Genomic DNA, 24,870 nt, shown 5'->3' on the forward strand with positions numbered 1-24,870 from the left:
AACACTGGGAGACACAGCACCGGATTACTGCAGATTTCCGGTTGACACTGGGACAGCACCAGATTACTGCAGATTCCAGTGTTAACACTGGGAAACACAGCACCAGATTACTGCAGATTTCAGTGTTAACACTGGGAAACACAGCACCAGATTACTGCAGATTTCAGTGTTAACACTGGGAAACACAGCACAGATTACTGCAGATTCCAGTGTTAACACTGGGAACACAGCACCAGATTACTGCAGATTCCATTGTTAACACTGGGAAACACAGCACCAGATTACTGCAGATTTCAGTGTTACCTCTGGGAAACACAGCACCAGATTACTGAAGATTCCAGTGTTAACACTGGAAACACAGCACCAGATTACTGCAGATTTCAGTGTTAACTCTGGGGAAATACAGCACCAGATTACTGCAGATTTCAGTGTTAACACTGGGAAACACAGCACCAGATTACTGAAGATTCCAGTATTAACACTGGGAAACACAGCACCAGATTTCTGCAGATTTCAGTGTTAACACTGGGAAACACAGCACCAGATTACTGAAGATTTCAGTGTTAACACTGGAAACACAGCACCAGATTACTGAAGATTCCAGTATTAACACTGGGAAACAGAGCACCATATTATTGAAGATTCCAGTATTAACACTGGGAAACAGAGCACCGTATTACTGCAGATTCCAGTATTAACACTGGGAAACACAGCACCAGATTACTGAAGATTCCAGTATTAACACTGGGAAACACAGCACCAGAATACTGCAGATTCCAGTATTAACACTGGGAAACACAGCACCAGATTACTGAAGATTCCAGTATAAACACGGGGAAACACAGCACCAGGTTACTGAAGATTCCCGTATTAACACTGGGAAACACAGCACCAGATTACTGAACATTCCAGTATTAACACTGGGAAACATTGCACCAGATTACTACAGATTTCAGTGTTAACACTGGGAAACACAGCACCAGATTACTCCAGATTCCAGTATTAACACTGGGAAACACAGCACCAGATTATTGAAGATTCCAGTATTAACACTGGGAAACACAGCACCAGATTACTGAAGATTCCAGTATTAACACTGGGAAACACAGCACCAGATTACTACAGATTTCAGTGTTAACACTGGGAAACACAGCACCAGTTAACTACAGATTTCAGTGTTAACACTGGGAAACAGACCACCAGAATACTGCAGATTCCAGTATTAACACTGGGAAACACAGCACCAGATTATTGAAGATTCCAGTATTAACACTGGGAAACACAGCACCAGATTACTGAAGATTCCAGTATTAACACTGGGAAACACAGCACCAGATTACTACAGATTTCAGTGTTAACACTGGGAAACACAGCACCAGTTAACTACAGATTTCAGTGTTAACACTGGGAAACAGAGCACCAGATTACTGCAGATTCCAGTATTAACACTGGGAAACACAGCACCAGATTACTGAAGATTCCAGTATTAACACTGGGAAACACAGCACCAGATTACTGCAGATTTCTGTGTTAACACTGGGAAACACAGCACCAGATTACTGAAGATTCCAGTATTAACACTGGGAAACACAGCACCAGGTTACTGCAGATTTCAGTGTTAACACTGGGAAACACAGCACCAGATTACTGCAGATTACAGTATCAACACTGGCAAACACAGCACAAGATTACTGCATATTTCAGTGATAACACTGGGAAACACAGCACCAGATTATTGCAGATTCCAGTATCAACACTGGGAAACACAGCACCAGATTACTGCAGATTTCAGTGTTAACTCTGGGAATCACAGCACCAGATTACTGCAGATTTCAATGTTAACTCTGGGAAACACAGCACCAGATTACTGCAGATTTCAGTGTTAACACTGGGAAACACAGCACCAGATTACTGCAGATTCCAGTATCAACACTGGGAAACACAGCACCAGATTACTGCAGATTTCAGTGTTAACACTGGGAAACACAGCACCAGATTACTGCAGATTCCAGTATCAACACTGGGAAACACAGCACCAGATTACTGCATATTTCAGTATTAACGCTGGGAAACACAGCACCAGATTACTGCAGATTTCAGTGATAACACTGGGAAACACAGCACCAGATTACTGAAGATTTCAGTGTTAACTCTGGGAATCACAGCACCAGATTACTGAAGATTCCAGTATTAACACTGGGAAACACAGCACCAGATTACTGCAGATTTCAGTGTTAACACTGGGAAACACAGCACCAGATTATGCAGATTTCAGTGTAAACACTGGGAAACACAGCACCAGATTACTGAAGATTCCAGTATAAACACTGGGGAACACAGCACCAGATTACTGCAGATTTCAGTGTTAACTCTGGGAAACACAGCACCAGATTACTGCAGATTTCAGTGTTAACTCTGGGAAACACAGCACCAGATTACTGCAGATTTCAGGTTGACACTGGGAAACACAGCACCGGATTACTGCAGATTTCAGTGTTAACACTGAGAAACACAGCACCAGATTACTGAAGATTCCAGTGTTAACACTGGGAAACACAGCACCAGATTACTGCAGATTCCAGTGTTAACATTGGGAAACACAGCACCAGATTACTGCAGATTTCAGTGTTAACACTGGGAAACACAGCACCAGATTACTAAAATTCCAGTGTTAACACTGGGAAACACAGCACCAGATTACTGCAGATTCAGTGTTAACACTGGGAAACACAGCACCAGATTACTGCAGATTCCAGTGTTAACACTGGGAAACACAGAACCAGATTACTGCATATTCCATTGTTAACACCGGGAAACACAGCACCAGATTACAGCAGATTTCAGTGTTAACACTGGAAACACAGCACCAGATTACTGCAGATTCCAGTATCAACACTGGGAAACACAGCACCAGATTACTGCATATTTCAGTATTAACGCTGGGAAACACAGCACCAGATTACTGCAGATTTCAGTGTTAACACTGGGAAACACAGCACCAGATTACTGAAGATTTCAGTGTTAACTCTGGGAATCACAGCACCAGATTACTGAAGATTCCAGTATTAACACTGGGAAACACAGCACCAGATTACTGCAGATTTCAGTGTTAACACTGGAAACACAGCACCAGATTTCTGCAGATTTCAGTGTTAACACTGGGAAACACAGCACCAGATTACTGAAGATTCCAGTATCAACACTGGGAAACACAGCACCAGATTACTGCAGATTTCAGGTTGACACTGGGAAACACAGCACCGATTACTGCAGATTTCAGTGTTAACACTGAGAAACACAGCACCAGATTACTGAAGATTCCAGTGTTAACACTGGGAAACACAGCACCAGATTACGACAGATTCCAGTGTTAACACTGGCAAACACAGCACCAGATTACTGCAGATTCCATTGTTAACACTGGGAAACACAGCACCAGATTACTGCAGATTTCAGTGTTAACACTGGGAAACACAGCACCAGATTACTGCAGATTTCAGTGTTAACACTGGGAAACACAGCACCATATTACTGAAGATTTCAGTGTTAACACTGGGAACACAGCACCAGATTACTGAAGATTCCAGTATTAACACTGGGAAACACAGCACCAGGTTACTGCAGATTTCAGTGTTAACACTGGGAAACACAGCACCAGATTACTGCAGATTACAGTATCAACACTGGCAAACACAGCACAAAATTACTGCATATTTCAGTGATAACACTGGGAAACACAGCACCAGATTACTGCAGATTCCAGTGTTAACATTGGGAAACACAGCACCAGATTACTGCAGATTTCAGTGTTAACACTGGGAAACACGGCACCAGGTTACTAAAATTCCAGTGTTAACACTGGGAAACACAGCACCAGATTACAAAAATTCCAGTGTTAACACTGGGAAACACAGCACCAGATTACTGCAGATTCCAGTGTTAACACTGGGAAACACAGCACCAGATTACTGCAGATTCCAGTGTTAACACTGGGAAACACAGAACCAGATTACTGCATATTCTATTGTTAACACCGGGAAACACAGCACCAGATTACTGCAGATTTCAGTGTTAACACTGGGAAACACAGCACCAGATTACTGCAGATTCCATTGTTAACACTGGGAAACACAGCACCAGATTACTGCAGATTTCAGTGTTAACACTGGGAAACACAGCACCAGATTACTGCAGATTTCAGTGTTAACACTGGGAAACACAGCACCAGATTACTGCAGATTCCAGTATCAACTCTGGGAAACACAGCACCAGATTACTGCAGATTTCAGTGTTAACACTGGGAGACACAGCACCGGATTACTGCAGATTTCCGGTTGACACTGGGACAGCACCAGATTACTGCAGATTCCAGTGTTAACACTGGGAAACACAGCACCAGATTACTGCAGATTTCAGTGTTAACACTGGGAAACACAGCACCAGATTACTGCAGATTTCAGTGTTAACACTGGGAAACACAGCACCAGATTACTGCAGATTCCAGTGTTAACACTGGGAAACACAGCACCAGATTACTGCAGATTCCATTGTTAACACTGGGAAACACAGCACCAGATTACTGCAGATTTCAGTGTTAACTCTGGGAAACACAGCACCAGATTACTGAAGATTCCAGTGTTAACACTGGGAAACACAGCACCAGATTACTGCAGATTTCAGTGTTAACTCTGGGAAATACAGCACCAGATTACTGCAGATTTCAGTGTTAACACTGGGAAACACAGCACCAGATTACTGAAGATTCCAGTATTAACACTGGGAAACACAGCACCAGATTACTGCAGATTTCAGTGTTAACACTGGGAAACACAGCACCAGATTACTGAAGATTTCAGTGTTAACACTGGGAAACACAGCACCAGATTACTGAAGATTCCAGTATTAACACTGGGAAACAGAGCACCAGATTATTGAAGATTCCAGTATTAACACTGGGAAACAGAGCACCGTATTACTGCAGATTCCAGTATTAACACTGGGAAACACAGCACCAGATTACTGAAGATTCCAGTATTAACACTGGGAAACACAGCACCAGAATACTGCAGATTCCAGTATTAACACTGGGAAACACAGCACCAGATTACTGAAGATTCCAGTATAAACACGGGGAAACACAGCACCAGGTTACTGAAGATTCCCGTATTAACACTGGGAAACACAGCACCAGATTACTGAACATTCCAGTATTAACACTGGGAAACATTGCACCAGATTACTACAGATTTCAGTGTTAACACTGGGAAACACAGCACCAGATTACTACAGATTCCAGTATTAACACTGGGAAACACAGCACCAGATTATTGAAGATTCCAGTATTAACACTGGGAAACACAGCACCAGATTACTGAAGATTCCAGTATTAACACTGGGAAACACAGCACCAGATTACTACAGATTTCAGTGTTAACACTGGGAAACACAGCACCAGTTAACTACAGATTTCAGTGTTAACACTGGGAAACAGACCACCAGAATACTGCAGATTCCAGTATTAACACTGGGAAACACAGCACCAGATTATTGAAGATTCCAGTATTAACACTGGGAAACACAGCACCAGATTACTGAAGATTCCAGTATTAACACTGGGAAACACAGCACCAGATTACTACAGATTTCAGTGTTAACACTGGGAAACACAGCACCAGTTAACTACAGATTTCAGTGTTAACACTGGGAAACAGAGCACCAGATTACTGCAGATTCCAGTATTAACACTGGGAAACACAGCACCAGATTACTGAAGATTCCAGTATTAACACTGGGAAACACAGCACCAGATTACTGCAGATTTCTGTGTTAACACTGGGAAACACAGCACCAGATTACTGAAGATTCCAGTATTAACACTGGGAAACACAGCACCAGGTTACTGCAGATTTCAGTGTTAACACTGGGAAACACAGCACCAGATTACTGCAGATTACAGTATCAACACTGGCAAACACAGCACCAGATTACTGCATATTTCAGTGATAACACTGGGAAACACAGCACCAGATTATTGCAGATTCCAGTATCAACACTGGGAAACACAGCACCAGATTACTGCAGATTTCAGTGTTAACTCTGGGAATCACAGCACCAGATTACTGCAGATTTCAATGTTAACTCTGGGAAACACAGCACCAGATTACTGCAGATTTCAGTGTTAACACTGGGAAACACAGCACCAGATTACTGCAGATTCCAGTATCAACACTGGGAAACACAGCACCAGATTACTGCAGATTTCAGTGTTAACACTGGGAAACACAGCACCAGATTACTGCAGATTCCAGTATCAACACTGGGAAACACAGCACCAGATTACTGCATATTTCAGTATTAACGCTGGGAAACACAGCACCAGATTACTGCAGATTTCAGTGATAACACTGGGAAACACAGCACCAGATTACTGAAGATTTCAGTGTTAACTCTGGGAATCACAGCACCAGATTACTGAAGATTCCAGTATTAACACTGGGAAACACAGCACCAGATTACTGCAGATTTCAGTGTTAACACTGGGAAACACAGCACCAGATTATGCAGATTTCAGTGTAAACACTGGGAAACACAGCACCAGATTACTGAAGATTCCAGTATAAACACTGGGAAACACAGCACCAGATTACTGCAGATTTCAGTGTTAACTCTGGGAAACACAGCACCAGATTACTGCAGATTTCAGTGTTAACTCTGGGAAACACAGCACCAGATTACTGCAGATTTCAGGTTGACACTGGGAAACACAGCACCGGATTACTGCAGATTTCAGTGTTAACACTGAGAAACACAGCACCAGATTACTGAAGATTCCAGTGTTAACACTGGGAAACACAGCACCAGATTACTGCAGATTCCAGTGTTAACATTGGGAAACACAGCACCAGATTACTGCAGATTTCAGTGTTAACACTGGGAAACACAGCACCAGATTACTAAAATTCCAGTGTTAACACTGGGAAACACAGCACCAGATTACTGCAGATTCAGTGTTAACACTGGGAAACACAGCACCAGATTACTGCAGATTCCAGTGTTAACACTGGGAAACACAGAACCAGATTACTGCATATTCCATTGTTAACACCGGGAAACACAGCACCAGATTACAGCAGATTTCAGTGTTAACACTGGGAAACACAGCACCAGATTACTGCAGATTCCAGTATCAACACTGGGAAACACAGCACCAGATTACTGCATATTTCAGTATTAACGCTGGGAAACACAGCACCAGATTACTGCAGATTTCAGTGTTAACACTGGGAAACACAGCACCAGATTACTGAAGATTTCAGTGTTAACTCTGGGAATCACAGCACCAGATTACTGAAGATTCCAGTATTAACACTGGGAAACACAGCACCAGATTACTGCAGATTTCAGTGTTAACACTGGGAAACACAGCACCAGATTTCTGCAGATTTCAGTGTTAACACTGGGAAACACAGCACCAGATTACTGAAGATTCCAGTATCAACACTGGGAAACACAGCACCAGATTACTGCAGATTTCAGGTTGACACTGGGAAACACAGCACCGGATTACTGCAGATTTCAGTGTTAACACTGAGAAACACAGCACCAGATTACTGAAGATTCCAGTGTTAACACTGGGAAACACAGCACCAGATTACGACAGATTCCAGTGTTAACACTGGCAAACACAGCACCAGATTACTGCAGATTCCATTGTTAACACTGGGAAACACAGCACCAGATTACTGCAGATTTCAGTGTTAACACTGGGAAACACAGCACCAGATTACTGCAGATTTCAGTGTTAACACTGGGAAACACAGCACCATATTACTGAAGATTTCAGTGTTAACACTGGGAACACAGCACCAGATTACTGAAGATTCCAGTATTAACACTGGGAAACAGAGCACCAGATTACTGAAGATTCCAGTATTAACACTGGGAAACAGAGCACCAGATTACTGCAGATTCCAGTATTAACACTGGAAAAAACACAGCACCAGATTACTGAAGATTCCACTATTAATACTGGGAAACACAGCACCAGATTACTGCAGATTCCAGTATTAACACTGGGAAACACAGCAACAGATTACTGAAGATTCCAGTATTAACACTTGGAAACACAGCACCAGGTTACTGAAGATTCCAGTATTAACACTGGGAAACACAGCACCAGATTACTACAGATTTCAGTGTTAACACTGGGAAACACAGCACCAGTTAACTACAGATTTCAGTGTTAACACTGGGAAACAGAGCACCAGATTACTGCAGATTCCAGTATTAACACTGGGAAACACAGCACCAGATTACTGAAGATTCCAGTATTAACACTGGGAAACACAGCACCAGATTACTGCAGATTTCTGTGTTAACACTGGGAAACACAGCACCAGATTACTGAAGATTCCAGTATTAACACTGGGAAACACAGCACCAGGTTACTGCAGATTTCAGTGTTAACACTGGGAAACACAGCACCAGATTACTGCAGATTACAGTATCAACACTGGCAAACACAGCACAAGATTACTGCATATTTCAGTGATAACACTGGGAAACACAGCACCAGATTACTGCAGATTCCAGTATCAACACTGGGAAACACAGCACCAGATTACTGCAGATTTCAGTGTTAACTCTGGGAATCACAGCACCAGATTACTGCAGATTTCAATGTTAACTCTGGGAAACACAGCACCAGATTACTGCAGATATCAGGTTGACACTGGGAAACACAGCACCAGATTACTGCAGATTTCAGTGTTAACACTGGGAAACACAGCACCAGATTACTGCAGATTCCAGTATCAACACTGGGAAACACAGCACCAGATTACTGCAGATTTCAGTGTTAACACTGGGAAACACAGCACCAGATTACTAAAATTCCAGTGTTAACACTGGGAAACACAGCACCAGATTACTGCAGATTCAGTGTTAACACTGGGAAACACAACACCAGATTACTGCAGTTTCCAGTGTTAACACTGGGAAACACAGAACCAGATTACTGCATATTCCATTGTTAACACCGGGAAACACAGCACCAGATTACAGCAGATTTCAGTGTTAACACTGGGAAACACAGCACCAGATTACTGCAGATTCCAGTATCAACACTGGGAAACACAGCACCAGATTACTGCATATTTCAGTATTAACGCTGGGAAACACAGCACCAGATTACTGCAGATTTCAGTGTTAACACTGGGAAACACAGCACCAGATTACTGAAGATTTCAGTGTTAACTCTGGGAATCACAGCACCAGATTACTGAAGATTCCAGTATTAACACTGGGAAACACAGCACCAGATTACTGCAGATTTCAGTGTTAACACTGGGAAACACAGCACCAGATTTCTGCAGATTTCAGTGTTAACACTGGGAAACACAGCACCAGATTACTGAAGATTCCAGTATCAACACTGGGAAACACAGCACCAGATTACTGCAGATTTCAGTGTTAACTCTGGGAAACACAGCACCAGATTACTGCAGATTTCAGTGTTAACTCTGGGAAACACAGCACCAGATGACTGCAGATTTCAGGTTGACACTGGGAAACACAGCACCGGATTACTGCAGATTTCAGTGTTAACACTGAGAAACACAGCACCAGATTACTGAAGATTCCAGTGATAACACTGGGAAACACAGCACCAGATTACGACAGATTCCAGTGTTAACACTGGGAAACACAGCACCAGATTACTGCAGATTCCATTGTTAACACTGGGAAACACAGCACCAGATTACTGAAGATTTCAGTGTTAACACTGGGAAACACAGCACCAGATTACTGAAGATTTCAGTGTTAACACTGGGAAACACAGCACCATATTACTGAAGATTTCAGTGTTAACACTGGGAACACAGCACCAGATTACTGAAGATTCCAGTATTAACACTGGGAAACAGAGCACCAGATTACTGAAGATTCCAGTATTAACACTGGGAAACAGAGCACCAGATTACTGCAGATTCCAGTATTAACACTGGAAAAAACACAGCACCAGATTACTGAAGATTCCACTATTAACACTGGGAAACACAGCACCAGATTACTGCAGATTCCAGTATTAACACTGGGAAACACAGCACCAGATTACTGAAGATTCCAGTATTAACACTTGGAAACACAGCACCAGGTTACTGAAGATTCCAGTATTAACACTGGGAAACACAGCACCAGATTACTACAGATTTCAGTGTTAACACTGGGAAACACAGCACCAGTTAACTACAGATTTCAGTGTTAACACTGGGAAACAGAGCACCAGATTACTGCAGATTCCAGTATTAACACTGGGAAACACAGCACCAGATTACTGAAGATTCCAGTATTAACACTGGGAAACACAGCACCAGATTACTGCAGATTTCTGTGTTAACACTGGGAAACACAGCACCAGATTACTGAAGATTCCAGTATTAACACTGGGAAACACAGCACCAGGTTACTGCAGATTTCAGTGTTAACACTGGGAAACACAGCACCAGATTACTGCAGATTACAGTATCAACACTGGCAAACACAGCACAAGATTACTGCATATTTCAGTGATAACACTGGGAAACACAGCACCAGATTACTGCAGATTCCAGTATCAACACTGGGAAACACAGCACCAGATTACTGCAGATTTCAGTGTTAACTCTGGGAATCACAGCACCAGATTACTGCAGATTTCAATGTTAACTCTGGGAAACACAGCACCAGATTACTGCAGATATCAGGTTGACACTGGGAAACACAGCACCAGATTACTGCAGATTTCAGTGTTAACACTGGGAAACACAGCACCAGATTACTGCAGATTCCAGTATCAACACTGGGAAACACAGCACCAGATTACTGCAGATTTCAGTGTTAACACTGGGAAACACAGCACCAGATTACTGCAGATTCCAGTATCAACACTGGGAAACACAGCACCAGATTACTGCATATTTCAGTATTAACGCTGGGAAACACAGCACCAGATTACTGCAGATTTCAGTGATAACACTGGGAAACACAGCACCAGATTACTGAAGATTTCAGTGTTAACTCTGGGAATCACAGCACCAGATTACTGCAGATTTCAGTGTTAACACTGGGAAACACAGCACCAGATTACTGCAGATTTCAGTGTTAACACTGGGAAACACAGCACCAGATTACTGAAGATTCCAGTATCAACACTGGGAAACACAGCACCAGGTTACTGCAGATTTCAGTGTTAACTCTGGGAAACACACCACCAGATTACTGCAGATTTCAGTGTTAACTCTGGGAAACACAGCACCAGATTACTGCAGATTTCAGGTTGACACTGGGAAACACAGCACCGGATTACTGCAGATTTCAGTGTTAACACTGAGAAACACAGCACCAGATTACTGAAGATTCCAGTGTTAACACTGGGAAACACAGCACCATATTACTGCAGATTCCAGTGTTAACATTGGGAAACACAGCACCAGATTACTGCAGATTTCAGTGTTAACACTGGGAAACACGGCACCAGATTACTAAAATTCCAGTGTTAACACTGGGAAACACAGCACCAGATTACTAAAATTCCAGTGTTAACACTGGGAAACACAGCACCAGATTACTGCAGATTCCAGTGTTAACACTGGGAAACACAGCACCAGATTACTGCAGATTCCAGTGTTAACACTGGGAAACACAGAACCAGATTACTGCATATTCTATTGTTAACACCGGGAAACACAGCACCAGATTACTGAAGATTTCAGTGTTAACACTGGGAAACACAGCACCAGATTACTGCAGATTCCATTGTTAACACTGGGAAACACAGCACCAGATTACTGCAGATTTCAGTGTTAACACTGGGAAACACAGCACCAGATTACTGCAGATTTCAGTGTTAACACTGGGAAACACAGCACCAGATTACTGCAGATTCCAGTATCAACTCTGGGAAACACAGCACCAGATTACTGCAGATTTCAGTGTTAACACTGGGAGACACAGCACCGGATTACTGCAGATTTCCAGTTGACACTGGGACAGCACCAGATTACTGCAGATTCCAGTGTTAACACTGGGAAACACAGCACCAGATTACTGCAGATTTCAGTGTTAACACTGGGAAACACAGCACCAGATTACTGCAGATTTCAGTGTTAACACTGGGAAACACAGCACCAGATTACTGCAGATTCCAGTGTTAACACTGGGAAACACAGCACCAGATTACTGCAGATTCCATTGTTAACACTGGCAAACACAGCACCAGATTACTGCAGATTTCAGTGTTAACTCTGGGAAACACAGCACCAGATTACTGAAGATTCCAGTGTTAACACTGGGAAACACAGCACCAGATTTCTGCAGATTTCAGTGTTAACACTGGGAAACACAGCACCAGATTACTGCAGATTTCAGTGTTAACACTGGGAAACACAGCACCAGATTACTGCAGATTTCAGTGTTAACACTGGGAAACACAGCACCAGATTACTGAAGATTTCAGTGTTAACACTGGGAAACACAGCACCAGATTACTGAAGATTCCAGTATTAACACTGGGAACACAGCACCAGATTATTGAAGATTCCAGTATTAACACTGGGAAACAGAGCAACGTATTACTGCAGATTCCAGTATTAACACTGGGAAACACAGCACCAGATAACTGAAGATTCCAGTATTAACACTGGGAAACACAGCACCAGAATACTGCAGATTCCAGTATTAACACTGGGAAACACAGCACCAGATTACTGAAGATTCCAGTATTAACACTGGGAAACACAGCACCAGGTTACTGAAGATTCCAGTATTAACACTGGGAAACACAGCACCAGATTACTGAACATTCCAGTATTAACACTGGGAAACATTGCACCAGATTACTACAGATTTCAGTGCTAACACTGGGAAACACAGCACCAGATTACTACAGATTCCAGTATTAACACTGGGAAACACAGCACCAGATTATTGAAGATTCCAGTATTAACACTGGGAAACACAGCACCAGATTACTGAAGATTCCAGTATTAACACTGGGAAACACAGCACCAGATTACTACAGATTTCAGTGTTAACACTGGGAAACACAGCACCAGTTAACTACAGATTTCAGTGTTAACACTGGGAAACACAGCACCAGATTACTGAAGATTCCAGTATTAACACTGGGAAACACAGCACCAGATTACTGAAGATTCCAGTATTAACACTGGGAAACACAGCACCAGATTACTACAGATTTCAGTGTTAACACTGGGAAACACAGCACCAGTTAACTACAGATTTCAGTGTTAACACTGGGAAACAGACCACCAGAATACTGCAGATTCCAGTATTAACACTGGGAAACACAGCACCAGATTATTGAAGATTCCAGTATTAACACTGGGAAACACAGCACCAGATTACTGAAGATTCCAGTATTAACACTGGGAAACACAGCACCAGATTACTACAGATTTCAGTGTTAACACTGGGAAACACAGCACCAGTTACCTACAGATTTCAGTGTTAACACTGGGAAACAGAGCACCAGATTACTGCAGATTCCAGTATTAACACTGGGAAACACAGCACCAGATTACTGAAGATTCCAGTATTAACACTGGGAAACACAGCACCAGATTACTGCAGATTTCTGTGTTAACACTGGGAAACACAGCACCAGATTACTGAAGATTTCAGTATTAACACTGGGAAACACAGCACCAGGTTACTGCAGATTACAGTATCAACACTGGCAAACACAGCACAAAATTACTGCATATTTCAGTGATAATACTGGGAAACACAGCACCAGATTACTGCAGATTCCAGTATCAACACTGGGAAACACAGCACCAGATTACTGCAGATTTCAGTGTTAACTCTGGGAATCACAGCACCAGATTACTGCAGATTTCAATGTTAACTCTGGGAAACACAGCACCAGATTACTGCAGATTTCAGTGTTAACACTGGGAAACACAGCACCAGATTACTGCAGATTCCAGTATCAACACTGGGAAACACAGCACCAGATTACTGCAGATTTCAGTGTTAACACTGGGAAACACAGCACCAGATTACTGCAGATTCCAGTATCAACACTGGGAAACACAGCACCAGATTACTGCATATTTCAGTATTAACGCTGGGAAACACAGCACCAGATTACTGCAGATTTCAGTGATAACACTGGGAAACACAGCACCAGATTACTGAAGATTTCAGTGTTAACTCTGGGAATCACAGCACCAGATTACTGAAGATTCCAGTGTTAACACTGGGAAACACAGCACCAGATTACTGCAGATTTCAGTGTTAACACTGGAAACACAGCACCAGGTTACTGCAGATTTCAGTGTTAACACTGGGAAACACAGCACCAGATTACTGAAGATTCCAGTATCAACACTGGGAAACACAGCACCAGATTACTGCAGATTTCAGTGTTAACTCTGGAAACACAGCACCAGATTACTGCAGATTTCAGTGTTAACTCTGGGACACACAGCACCAGATTACTGCAGATTTCAGGTTGACACTGGGAAACACAGCACCGGATTACTGCAGATTTCAGTGTTAACACTGAGAAACACAGCACCAGATTACTGAAGATTCCAGTGTTAACACTGGGAAACACAGCACCAGATTACTGCAGATTCCAGTGTTAACATTGGGAAACACAGCACCAGATTACTGCAGATTTCAGTGTTAACACTGGGAAACACAGCACCAGATTACTAAAATTCCAGTGTTAACACTGGGAAACACAGCACCAGATTTCTAAAATTCCAGTGGTTAACACTGGGAAACACAGCACCAGATTACTGCAGATTCCAGTGTTAACACTGGGAAACACAGCACCAGATTACTGCAGATTCCAGTGTTAACACTGGGAAACACAGAACCAGGATTACTGCATATTCTATTGTTAACACCGGGAAACACAGCACCAGATTACTGCAGATTTCAGTGTTAACACTGGGAAACACAGCACCAGATTACTGCAGATTCCATTGTTAACACTGGGAAACACAGCACCAGATTACTGCAGATTTCAGTGTTAACACTGGGAAACACAGCACCAGATTACTGCAGATTTCAGTGTTAACACTGGGAAACACAGCACCAGATTACTGCAGATTCCAGTATCAACTCTGGGAAACACAGCACCAGATTACTGCAGATTTCAGTGTTAACACTGGGAGACACAGCACCGGATTACTGCAGATTTCCGGTTGACACTGGGACAGCACCAGATTACTGCAGATTCCAGTGTTAACACTGGGAAACACAGCACCAGATTACTGCAGATTTCAGTGTTAACACTGGGAAACACAGCACCAGATTACTGCAGATTTCAGTGTTAACACTGGGAAACACAGCACCAGATTACTGCAGATTCCAGTGTTAACACTGGGAAACACAGCACCAGATTACTGCAGATTCCATTGTTAACACTGGGAAACACAGCACCAGATTACTGCAGATTTCAGTGTTAACTCTGGGAAACACAGCACCAGATTACTGAAGATTCCAGTGTTAACACTGGGAAACACAGCACCAGATTACTGCAGATTTCAGTGTTAACTCTGGGAAATACAGCACCAGATTACTGCAGATTTCAGTGTTAACACTGGGAAACACAGCACCAGATTACTGAAGATTCCAGTATTAACACTGGGAAACACAGCACCAGATTACTGCAGATTTCAGTGTTAACACTGGGAAACACAGCACCAGATTACTGCAGATTCCAGTGTTAACACTGGGAAACACAGCACCAGATTACTGCAGATTCCAGTGTTAACACTGGGAAACACAGAACCAGATTACTGCATATTCTATTGTTAACACCGGGAAACACAGCACCAGATTACTGCAGATTTCAGTGTTAACACTGGGAAACACAGCACCAGATTACTGCAGATTCCATTGTTAACACTGGGAAACACAGCACCAGATTACTGCAGATTTCAGTGTTAACACTGGGAAACACAGCACCAGATTACTGCAGATTTCAGTGTTAACACTGGGAAACACAGCACCAGATTACTGCAGATTCCAGTATCAACTCTGGGAAACACAGCACCAGATTACTGCAGATTTCAGTGTTAACACTGGGAGACACAGCACCGGATTACTGCAGATTTCCGGTTGACACTGGGACAGCACCAGATTACTGCAGATTCCAGTGTTAACACTGGGAAACACAGCACCAGATTACTGCAGATTTCAGTGTTAACACTGGGAAACACAGCACCAGATTACTGCAGATTTCAGTGTTAACACTGGGAAATACAGCACCAGATTACTGCAGATTCCAGTGTTAACACTGGGAAACACAGCACCAGATTACTGCAGATTCCATTGTTAACACTGGGAAACACAGCACCAGATTACTGCAGATTTCAGTGTTAACTCTGGGAAACACCGCACCAGATTACTGAAGATTCCAGTGTTAACACTGGGAAACACAGCACCAGATTACTGCAGATTTCAGTGTTAACTCTGGGAAATACAGCACCAGATTACTGCAGATTTCAGTGTTAACACTGGGAAACACAGCACCAGATTACTGAAGATTCCAGTATTAACACTGGGAAACACAGCACCAGATTACTGCAGATTTCAGTGTTAACACTGGGAAACACAGCACCAGATTACTGAAGATTTCAGTGTTAACACTGGGAAACACAGCACCAGATTACTGAAGATTCCAGTATTAACACTGGGAAACAGAGCACCAGATTATTGAAGATTCCAGTATTAACACTGGGAAACAGAGCACCGTATTACTGCAGATTCCAGTATTAACACTGGGAAACACAGCACCAGATTACTGAAGATTCCAGTATTAACACTGGGAAACACAGCACCAGAATACTGCAGATTCCAGTATTAACACTGGGAAACACAGCACCAGATTACTGAAGATTCCAGTATTAACACTGGGATACACAGCACCAGGTTACTGAAGATTCCAGTATTAACACTGGGAAACACAGCACCAGATTACTGAACATTCCAGTATTAACACTGGGAAACATTGCACCAGATTACTACAGATTTCAGTGTTAACACTGGGAAACACAGCACCAGATTACTACAGATTCCAGTATTAACACTGGGAAACACAGCACCAGATTATTGAAGATTCCAGTATTAACACTGGGAAACACAGCACCAGATTACTGAAGATTCCAGTATTAACACTGGCAAACACAGCACCAGATTACTACAGATTTCAGTGTTAACACTGGGAAACACAGCACCAGTTAACTACAGATTTCAGTGTTAACACTGGGAAACACAGCACCAGATTACTGAAGATTCCAGTATTAACACTGGGAAACACAGCACCAGATTACTGAAGATTCCAGTATTAACACTGGGAAACACAGCACCAGATTACTACAGATTTCAGTGTTAACACTGGGAAACACAGCACCAGTTAACTACAGATTTCAGTGTTAACACTGGGAAACAGAGCACCAGAATACTGCAGATTCCAGTATTAACACTGGGAAACACAGCACCAGATTATTGAAGATTCCAGTATTAACACTGGGAAACACAGCACCAGATTACTGAAGATTCCAGTATTAACACTGGGAAACACAGCACCAGATTACTACAGATTTCAGTGTTAACACTGGGAAACACAGCACCAAATTACTGCAGATTTCAGTATTAACACTGGGAAACACAGCACGAGATTACTGAAGATTTCAGTGTTAACTCTGGGAATCACAGCATCAGATTACTGAAGATTCCAGTATTAACACTGGGAAACACAGCACCAGATTACTGCAGATTTCAGTGTTAACACTGGGAAACACAGCACCAGATTACTGCAGATTCCAGTATCAACACTGGAAAACACAGCACAAGATTACTGCAGATTTCAGTGTTAACACTGGGAAACACAGCACCAGATTACTGCAGATTCCATTATCAACACTGGGAAACACAGCACCAGATAACGGCAGATTTCAGTGTGAACTCTGGGAATCACAGCACCAGATTACTGCAGATTTCAGTGTTAACTCTGGGAAACACAGCACCAGATTACTGCAGATTTCAGGTTGATACTGGGAAACACAGCACCAGATTACTGCAGATTTCAGTGTTAACACTGGGAAACACAGCACCAGATTACTGCAGATTCCAGTATCAACACTGGGAAACACAGCACCAGATTACTGCAGATTTCAGTGTTAACACTGGGAAACACAGCACCAGATTACTGCAGATTCCAGTATAAACACTGAGAAACACAGCACCAGATTACTGCATATTTCAGTATTAACGCTGGGAAACACAGCACCAGATTACTGCAGATTTCAGTATTAACACTGGGAAACACAGCACCAGATTACTGAAGATTTCAGTGTTAACTCTGGGAATCACAGCACCAGATTACTGAAGATTCCAGTATTAACACTGGGAAACACAGCACCAGATTACTGCAGATTTCAGTGTTAACACTGGGAAACACAGCACCAGATTACTGCAGATTTCAGTGTTAACACTGGGAAACACAGCACCAGATTACTGAAGATTCCAGTATCAACACTGGGAAACACAGCACCAGATTACTGCAGATTTCAGTGTTAACTCTGGGAAACACAGCACCAGATTACTGCAGATTTCAGTGTTAACTCTGGGAAACACAGCACCAGATTACTGTAGATTTCAGTGTTAACTCTGGGAAACACAGCACCAGATTACTGAAGATTTCAGGTTGACACTGGGAAACACAGCACCGGATTACTGCAGATTTCAGTGTTAACACTGAGAAACACAGCACCAGATTACTGAAGATTCCAGTGTTAACACTGGGAAACACAGCACCAGATTACTGCAGATTCCAGTGTTAACATTGGGAAACACAGCACCAGATTACTGCAGATTTCAGTGTTAACACTGGGAAACGCAGCACCAGATTACTAAAATTCCAGTGTTAACACTGGGAAACACAGCACCAGATTACTGCAGATTCCAGTGTTAACACTGGGAAACACAGCACCAGATTACTGCAGATTCCAGTGTTAACACTGGGAAACACAGCACCAGATTACTGCAGATTCCATTGTTAACACCGGGAAACACAGCACCAGATTACTGCAGATTTCAGTGTTAACACTGGGAAACACAGCACCAGATTACTGCAGATTCCATTGTTAACACTGGGAAACACAGCACCAGATTACTGAAGATTTCAGTGTTAACACTGGGAGACACAGCACCAGATTACTGCAGATTTCAGTGTTAACACTGGGAAACACAGCACCAGATTACTGCAGATTCCAGTATCAACTCTGGGAAACAGAGCACCAGATTACTGCAGATTTCAGTGTTAACACTGGGAGACACAGCACCGGATTACTGAAGATTTCCGGTTGACACTGGGACAGTACCAGATTACTGCAGATTCCACTGTTAACACTGGGAAACACAGCACCAGATTACTGAAGATTTCAGTGTTAACACTGGGAAACACAGCACCAGATTACTGCAGATTTCAGTGTTAACACTGCGAAACACAGCACCAGATTACTGCAGATTTCAGTGTTAACACTGGGAAACACAGCACCAGATTACTGCAGATTCCATTGTTAACACTGGGAAACACAGCACCAGATTACTGCAGATTTCAGTGTTAACACTGGGAAACACAGCACCAGATTACTGCAGATTCCAGTGTTAACACTGGGAAGCACAGCACCAGATTACTGCAGATTCCACTGTTAACACTGGGAAACACAGCACCAGATTACTGCAGATTTCAGTGTTAACTCTGGGAAACACAGCACCAGATTACTGAAGATACCAGTGTTAACACTGGGAAACACAGCACCAGATTACTGCAGATTTCAGTGTTAACTCTGGGAAACACAGCACCAGATTACTGCAGATTTCAGTGTTAACACTGGGAAACACAGCACCAGATTACTGAAGATTTCAGTGTTAACTCTGGGAAACACAGCACCAGATTACTGCAGATTTCAGTGTTAACTCTGGGAAACACAGCACCAGATTACTGCTGATTCCATTGTTAACACTGGGAAACACAGCACCAGATTACTGCAGATTTCAGTGTTAACACTGGGAAACACAGCACCAGATTACTGCAGATTTCAGTGTTAACTCTGGGAAACACAGCACCAGATTACTGAAGATTCCAGTGTTAACTCTCGGAAACACAGCACCAGATTACTGCAGATTTCAGTGTTAACACTGGGAAACACAGCACCAGATTACTGCAGATTTCAGTGTTAACACTGGGAGACACAGCACCGGATTACTGCAGATTTTCGGTTGACACTGGGATAGCACCAGATTACTGCAGATTCCAGTGTTAACACTGGGAAACACAGCAACAGATTACTGAAGATTCCAGTGTTAACACTGGGAAACACAGCACCAGATTTATGCAGATTCCAGTATCAACACTGGGAAACACAGCACCAGATTACTGCAGATTTCAGTGTTAACACTGGGAAACACAGCACCAGATTACTGCAGATTTCAGTGTTAACACTGGGAAACACAGCACCAGATTACTACAGATTTCAGTGTTAACACTGGGAACACAGCACCAGATTACTGAAGATTCCAGTATTAACACTGGGAAACACAGCACCAGATTACTGAAGATTCCAGTATTAACACTGGGAAACAGAGCACCACATTACTGCAGATTCCAGTATTAACACTGGGAAACACAGCACCAGATTACTGCAGATTTCAGTATTAACACTGGGAAACAGAGCACCAGATTACTGAAGATTCCAGTATTAACACTGGGAAACACAGCACCAGATTACCGAAGATTCCAGTATTAACACTGGGAAACACAGCACCAGATTACTGCAGATTCCAGTATTAACACTGGGAAACACAGCACCAGATTACTGCAGATTCCAGTATTAACACTGGGAAACACAGCACCAGATTACTGCAGATTCCAGTGTTAACACTGGGAAACACTGCACCAGATTACTGCAGATTCCAGTATTAACACTGGTAAACACAGCACCAGATTACTGCAGATTCCAGTATTAACACTGGGAAACACAGCACCAGATTACTGCAGCTTCCAGTATTAACACTGGGAAACACAGCACCAGATTACTGAAGATTCCAGTAATAACACTGGGAAACACAGCACCAGATTACTGCAGATTTCTGTGTTAACACTGGGAAACACAGCACCAGATTACTGAAGATTCCAGTATTAACACTGGGAAACACAGCACCAGATTACTACAGAATCCAGTTTTAACACTGGGAAACACAGCAGCAGATTACTGCAGCCATCAGTGTCGACGCGGGAATAAAGCACTGGATTACTGCAGATATAACTGTTGACTCTGGGGACACAGCGCCAGGTTACTGCAGATTTCACTATTAACACTGGGAGACACAGCACCAGATTACTGCAGATTCCAGTATTAACACTGGGAAACACAGCACCAGATTACAGCAGATTTCAGTATTGACACTGGGAAACACAGCACGAGATTACTGAAGATGTCAGTGTTAACTCTGGGAATCACAGCACCAGATTACTGCAGATTCCCGTATTAACACTGGGAAACACAGCACCAGATTACTGCAGATTCCAGTGTTAACACTGGGAAACACAGCACCATATTACTGAAGATTTCAGTGTTAACACTGGGAAACACAGCACCAGACTGCTGCAGATTCCAGTATCAACACTGGCAAACACAGCACCAGATTACTGCATATTTCAGTGATAACACTGGGAAACACAGCACCAGATTACTGCAGATTCCAGTATCAACACTGGGAAACACAGCACCAGATTACTGCATATTTCAGTGTTAACACTGGGAAACACAGCACCAGATTACTGCAGATTCCAGTATTAACACTGGGAAACACAGCACCAGATTACTGTATATTTCAGTATTAACACTGGGAAACACAGCACCAGATTACTGCAGCTTCCAGTATTAACACTGGGAAACACAGCACCAAATTACTGCAGATTTCAGTATTAACACTGGGAAACACAGCACGAGATTACTGAAGATTTCAGTGTTAACTCTGGGAATCACAGCATCAGATTACTGAAGATTCCAGTATTAACACTGGGAAACACAGCACCAGATTACTGCAGATTTCAGTGTTAACACTGGGAAACACAGCACCAGATTACTGCAGATTCCAGTATCAACACTGGCAAACACAGCACAAGATTACTGCAGATTTCAGTGTTAACACTGGGAAACACATCACCAGATTACTGCAGATTCCATTATCAACACTGGGAAACACAGCACCAGATAACTGCAGATTTCAGTGTGAACTCTGGGAATCACAGCACCAGATTACTGCAGATTTCAGTGTTAACTCTGGGAAACACAGCACCAGATTACTGCAGATTTCAGGTTGATACTGGGAAACACAGCACCAGATTACTGCAGATTTCAGTGTTAACACTGGGAAACACAGCACCAGATTACTGCAGATTCCAGTATCAACACTGGGAAACACAGCACCAGATTACTGCAGATTTCAGTGTTAACACTGGGAAACACAGCACCAGATTACTGCAGATTCCAGTATCAACACTGAGAAACACAGCACCAGATTACTGCATATTTCAGTATTAACGCTGGGAAACACAGCACCAGATTACTGCAGATTTCAGTATTAACACTGGGAAACACAGCACCAGATTACTGAAGATTTCAGTGTTAACTCTGGGAATCACAGCACCAGATTACTGAAGATTCCAGTATTAACACTGGGAAACACAGCACCAGATTACTGCAGATTTCAGTGTTAACACTGGGAAACACAGCACCAGATTACTGCAGATTTCAGTGTTAACACTGGGAAACACAGCACCAGATTACTGAAGATTCCAGTATCAACACTGGGAAACACAGCACCAGATTACTGCAGATTTCAGTGTTAACTCTGGGAAACACAGCACCACATTACTGCAGATTTCAGTGTTAACTCTGGGAAACACAGCACCAGATTACTGTAGATTTCAGTGTTAACTCTGGGAAACACAGCACCAGATTACTGAAGATTTCAGGTTGACACTGGGAAACACAGCACCGGATTACTGCAGATTTCAGTGTTAACACTGAGAAACACAGCACCAGATTACTGAAGATTCCAGTGTTAACACTGGGAAACACAGCACCAGATTACTGCAGATTCCAGTGTTAACATTGGGAAACACAGCACCAGTTTACTGCAGATTTCAGTGTTAACACTGGGAAACACAGCACCAGATTACTGCAGATTTCAGTGTTAACACTGGGAAACACAGCACCAGATTACTGCAGATTCCAGTGTTAACACTGGGAAACACAGCACCAGATTACTGCAGATTCCAGTGTTAACACTGGGAAACACAGCACCAGATTACTGCAGATTCCATTGTTAACACCGGGAAACACAGCACCAGATTACTGCATATTTCAGTGTTAACACTGGGAAACACAGCACCAGATTACTGCAGATTCCATTGTTAACACTGGGAAACACAGCACCAGATTACTGAAGATTTCAGTGTTAACACTGGGAGACACAGCACCAGATTACTGCAGATTTCAGTGTTAACACTGGGAAACACAGCACCAGATTACTGCAGATTCCAGTATCAACTCTGGGAAACAGAGCACCAGATTACTGCAGATTTCAGTGTTAACACTGGGAGACACAGCACCGGATTACTGAAGATTTCCGGTTGACACTGGGACAGTACCAGATTACTGCAGATTCCACTGTTAACACTGGGAAACACAGCACCAGATTACTGAAGATTTCAGTGTTAACACTGGGAAACACAGCACCAGATTACTGCAGATTTCAGTGTTAACACTGCGAAACACAGCACCAGATTACTGCAGATTTCAGTGTTAACACTGGGAAACACAGCTCCAGATTACTGCAGATTCCATTGTTAACACTGGGAAACACAGCACCAGATTACTACAGATTCCAGTGTTAACGCTGGGAAACACAGCACCAGATTACTGCAGATTCCATTGTTAACACTGGGAAACACAGCACCAGATTACTGCAGATTTCAGTGTTAACACTGGGAAACACAGCACCAGATTACTGAAGATTTCAGTGTTAACACTGGGAAACACAGCACCAGATTACTGAAGATTTCAGTGTTAACACTGGGAACACAGCACCAGATTACTGAATATTCCAGTATTAACACTGGGAAACAGAGCACCAGATTACTGAAGATTCCAGTATTAACACTAGGAAACAGAGCACCAGATTACTGCAGATTCCAGTATTAACACTGGGAAACACAGCACCAGATTACTGAAGATTCCAGTATTAACACTGGGAAACACAGCACCAGATTACTGCAGATTCCAGTATTAACACTGGGAAACACAGCACCAGATTACTACAGATTCCAGTATTAACACTTGGAAACACAGCACCAGGTTACTGAAGATTCCAGTATTAACACTGGGAAACACAGCACCAGATTACTGAAGATTCCAGTATTAACACTGGGAAACATTGCACCAGATTACTACAGATTTCAGTGTTAACACTGGGAAACACAGCACCAGATTACTACAGATTCCAGTATTAACACTGGGAAGCACAGCACCAGATTATTGAAGATTCCAGTATTAACACTGGGAAACACAGCACCAGATTACCGAAGATTCCAGTATTAACACTGGGAAACACAGCACCAGATTACTGCAGATTTCAGTGTTAACACTGGGAAACACAGCACCAGTTAACTACAGATTTCAGTGTTAACACTGGGAAACACAGCACCAGATTACTGCAGATTCCCGTATTAACACTGGGAAACACAGCACCAGGTTACTGCAGATTTCAGTGTTA

This window comes from Cetorhinus maximus, chromosome 6, assembly GCF_964194155.1.
Source record: "Cetorhinus maximus chromosome 6, sCetMax3.hap1.1, whole genome shotgun sequence".
NCBI classification, from domain to species: Eukaryota; Metazoa; Chordata; class Chondrichthyes; order Lamniformes; family Cetorhinidae; genus Cetorhinus; species Cetorhinus maximus.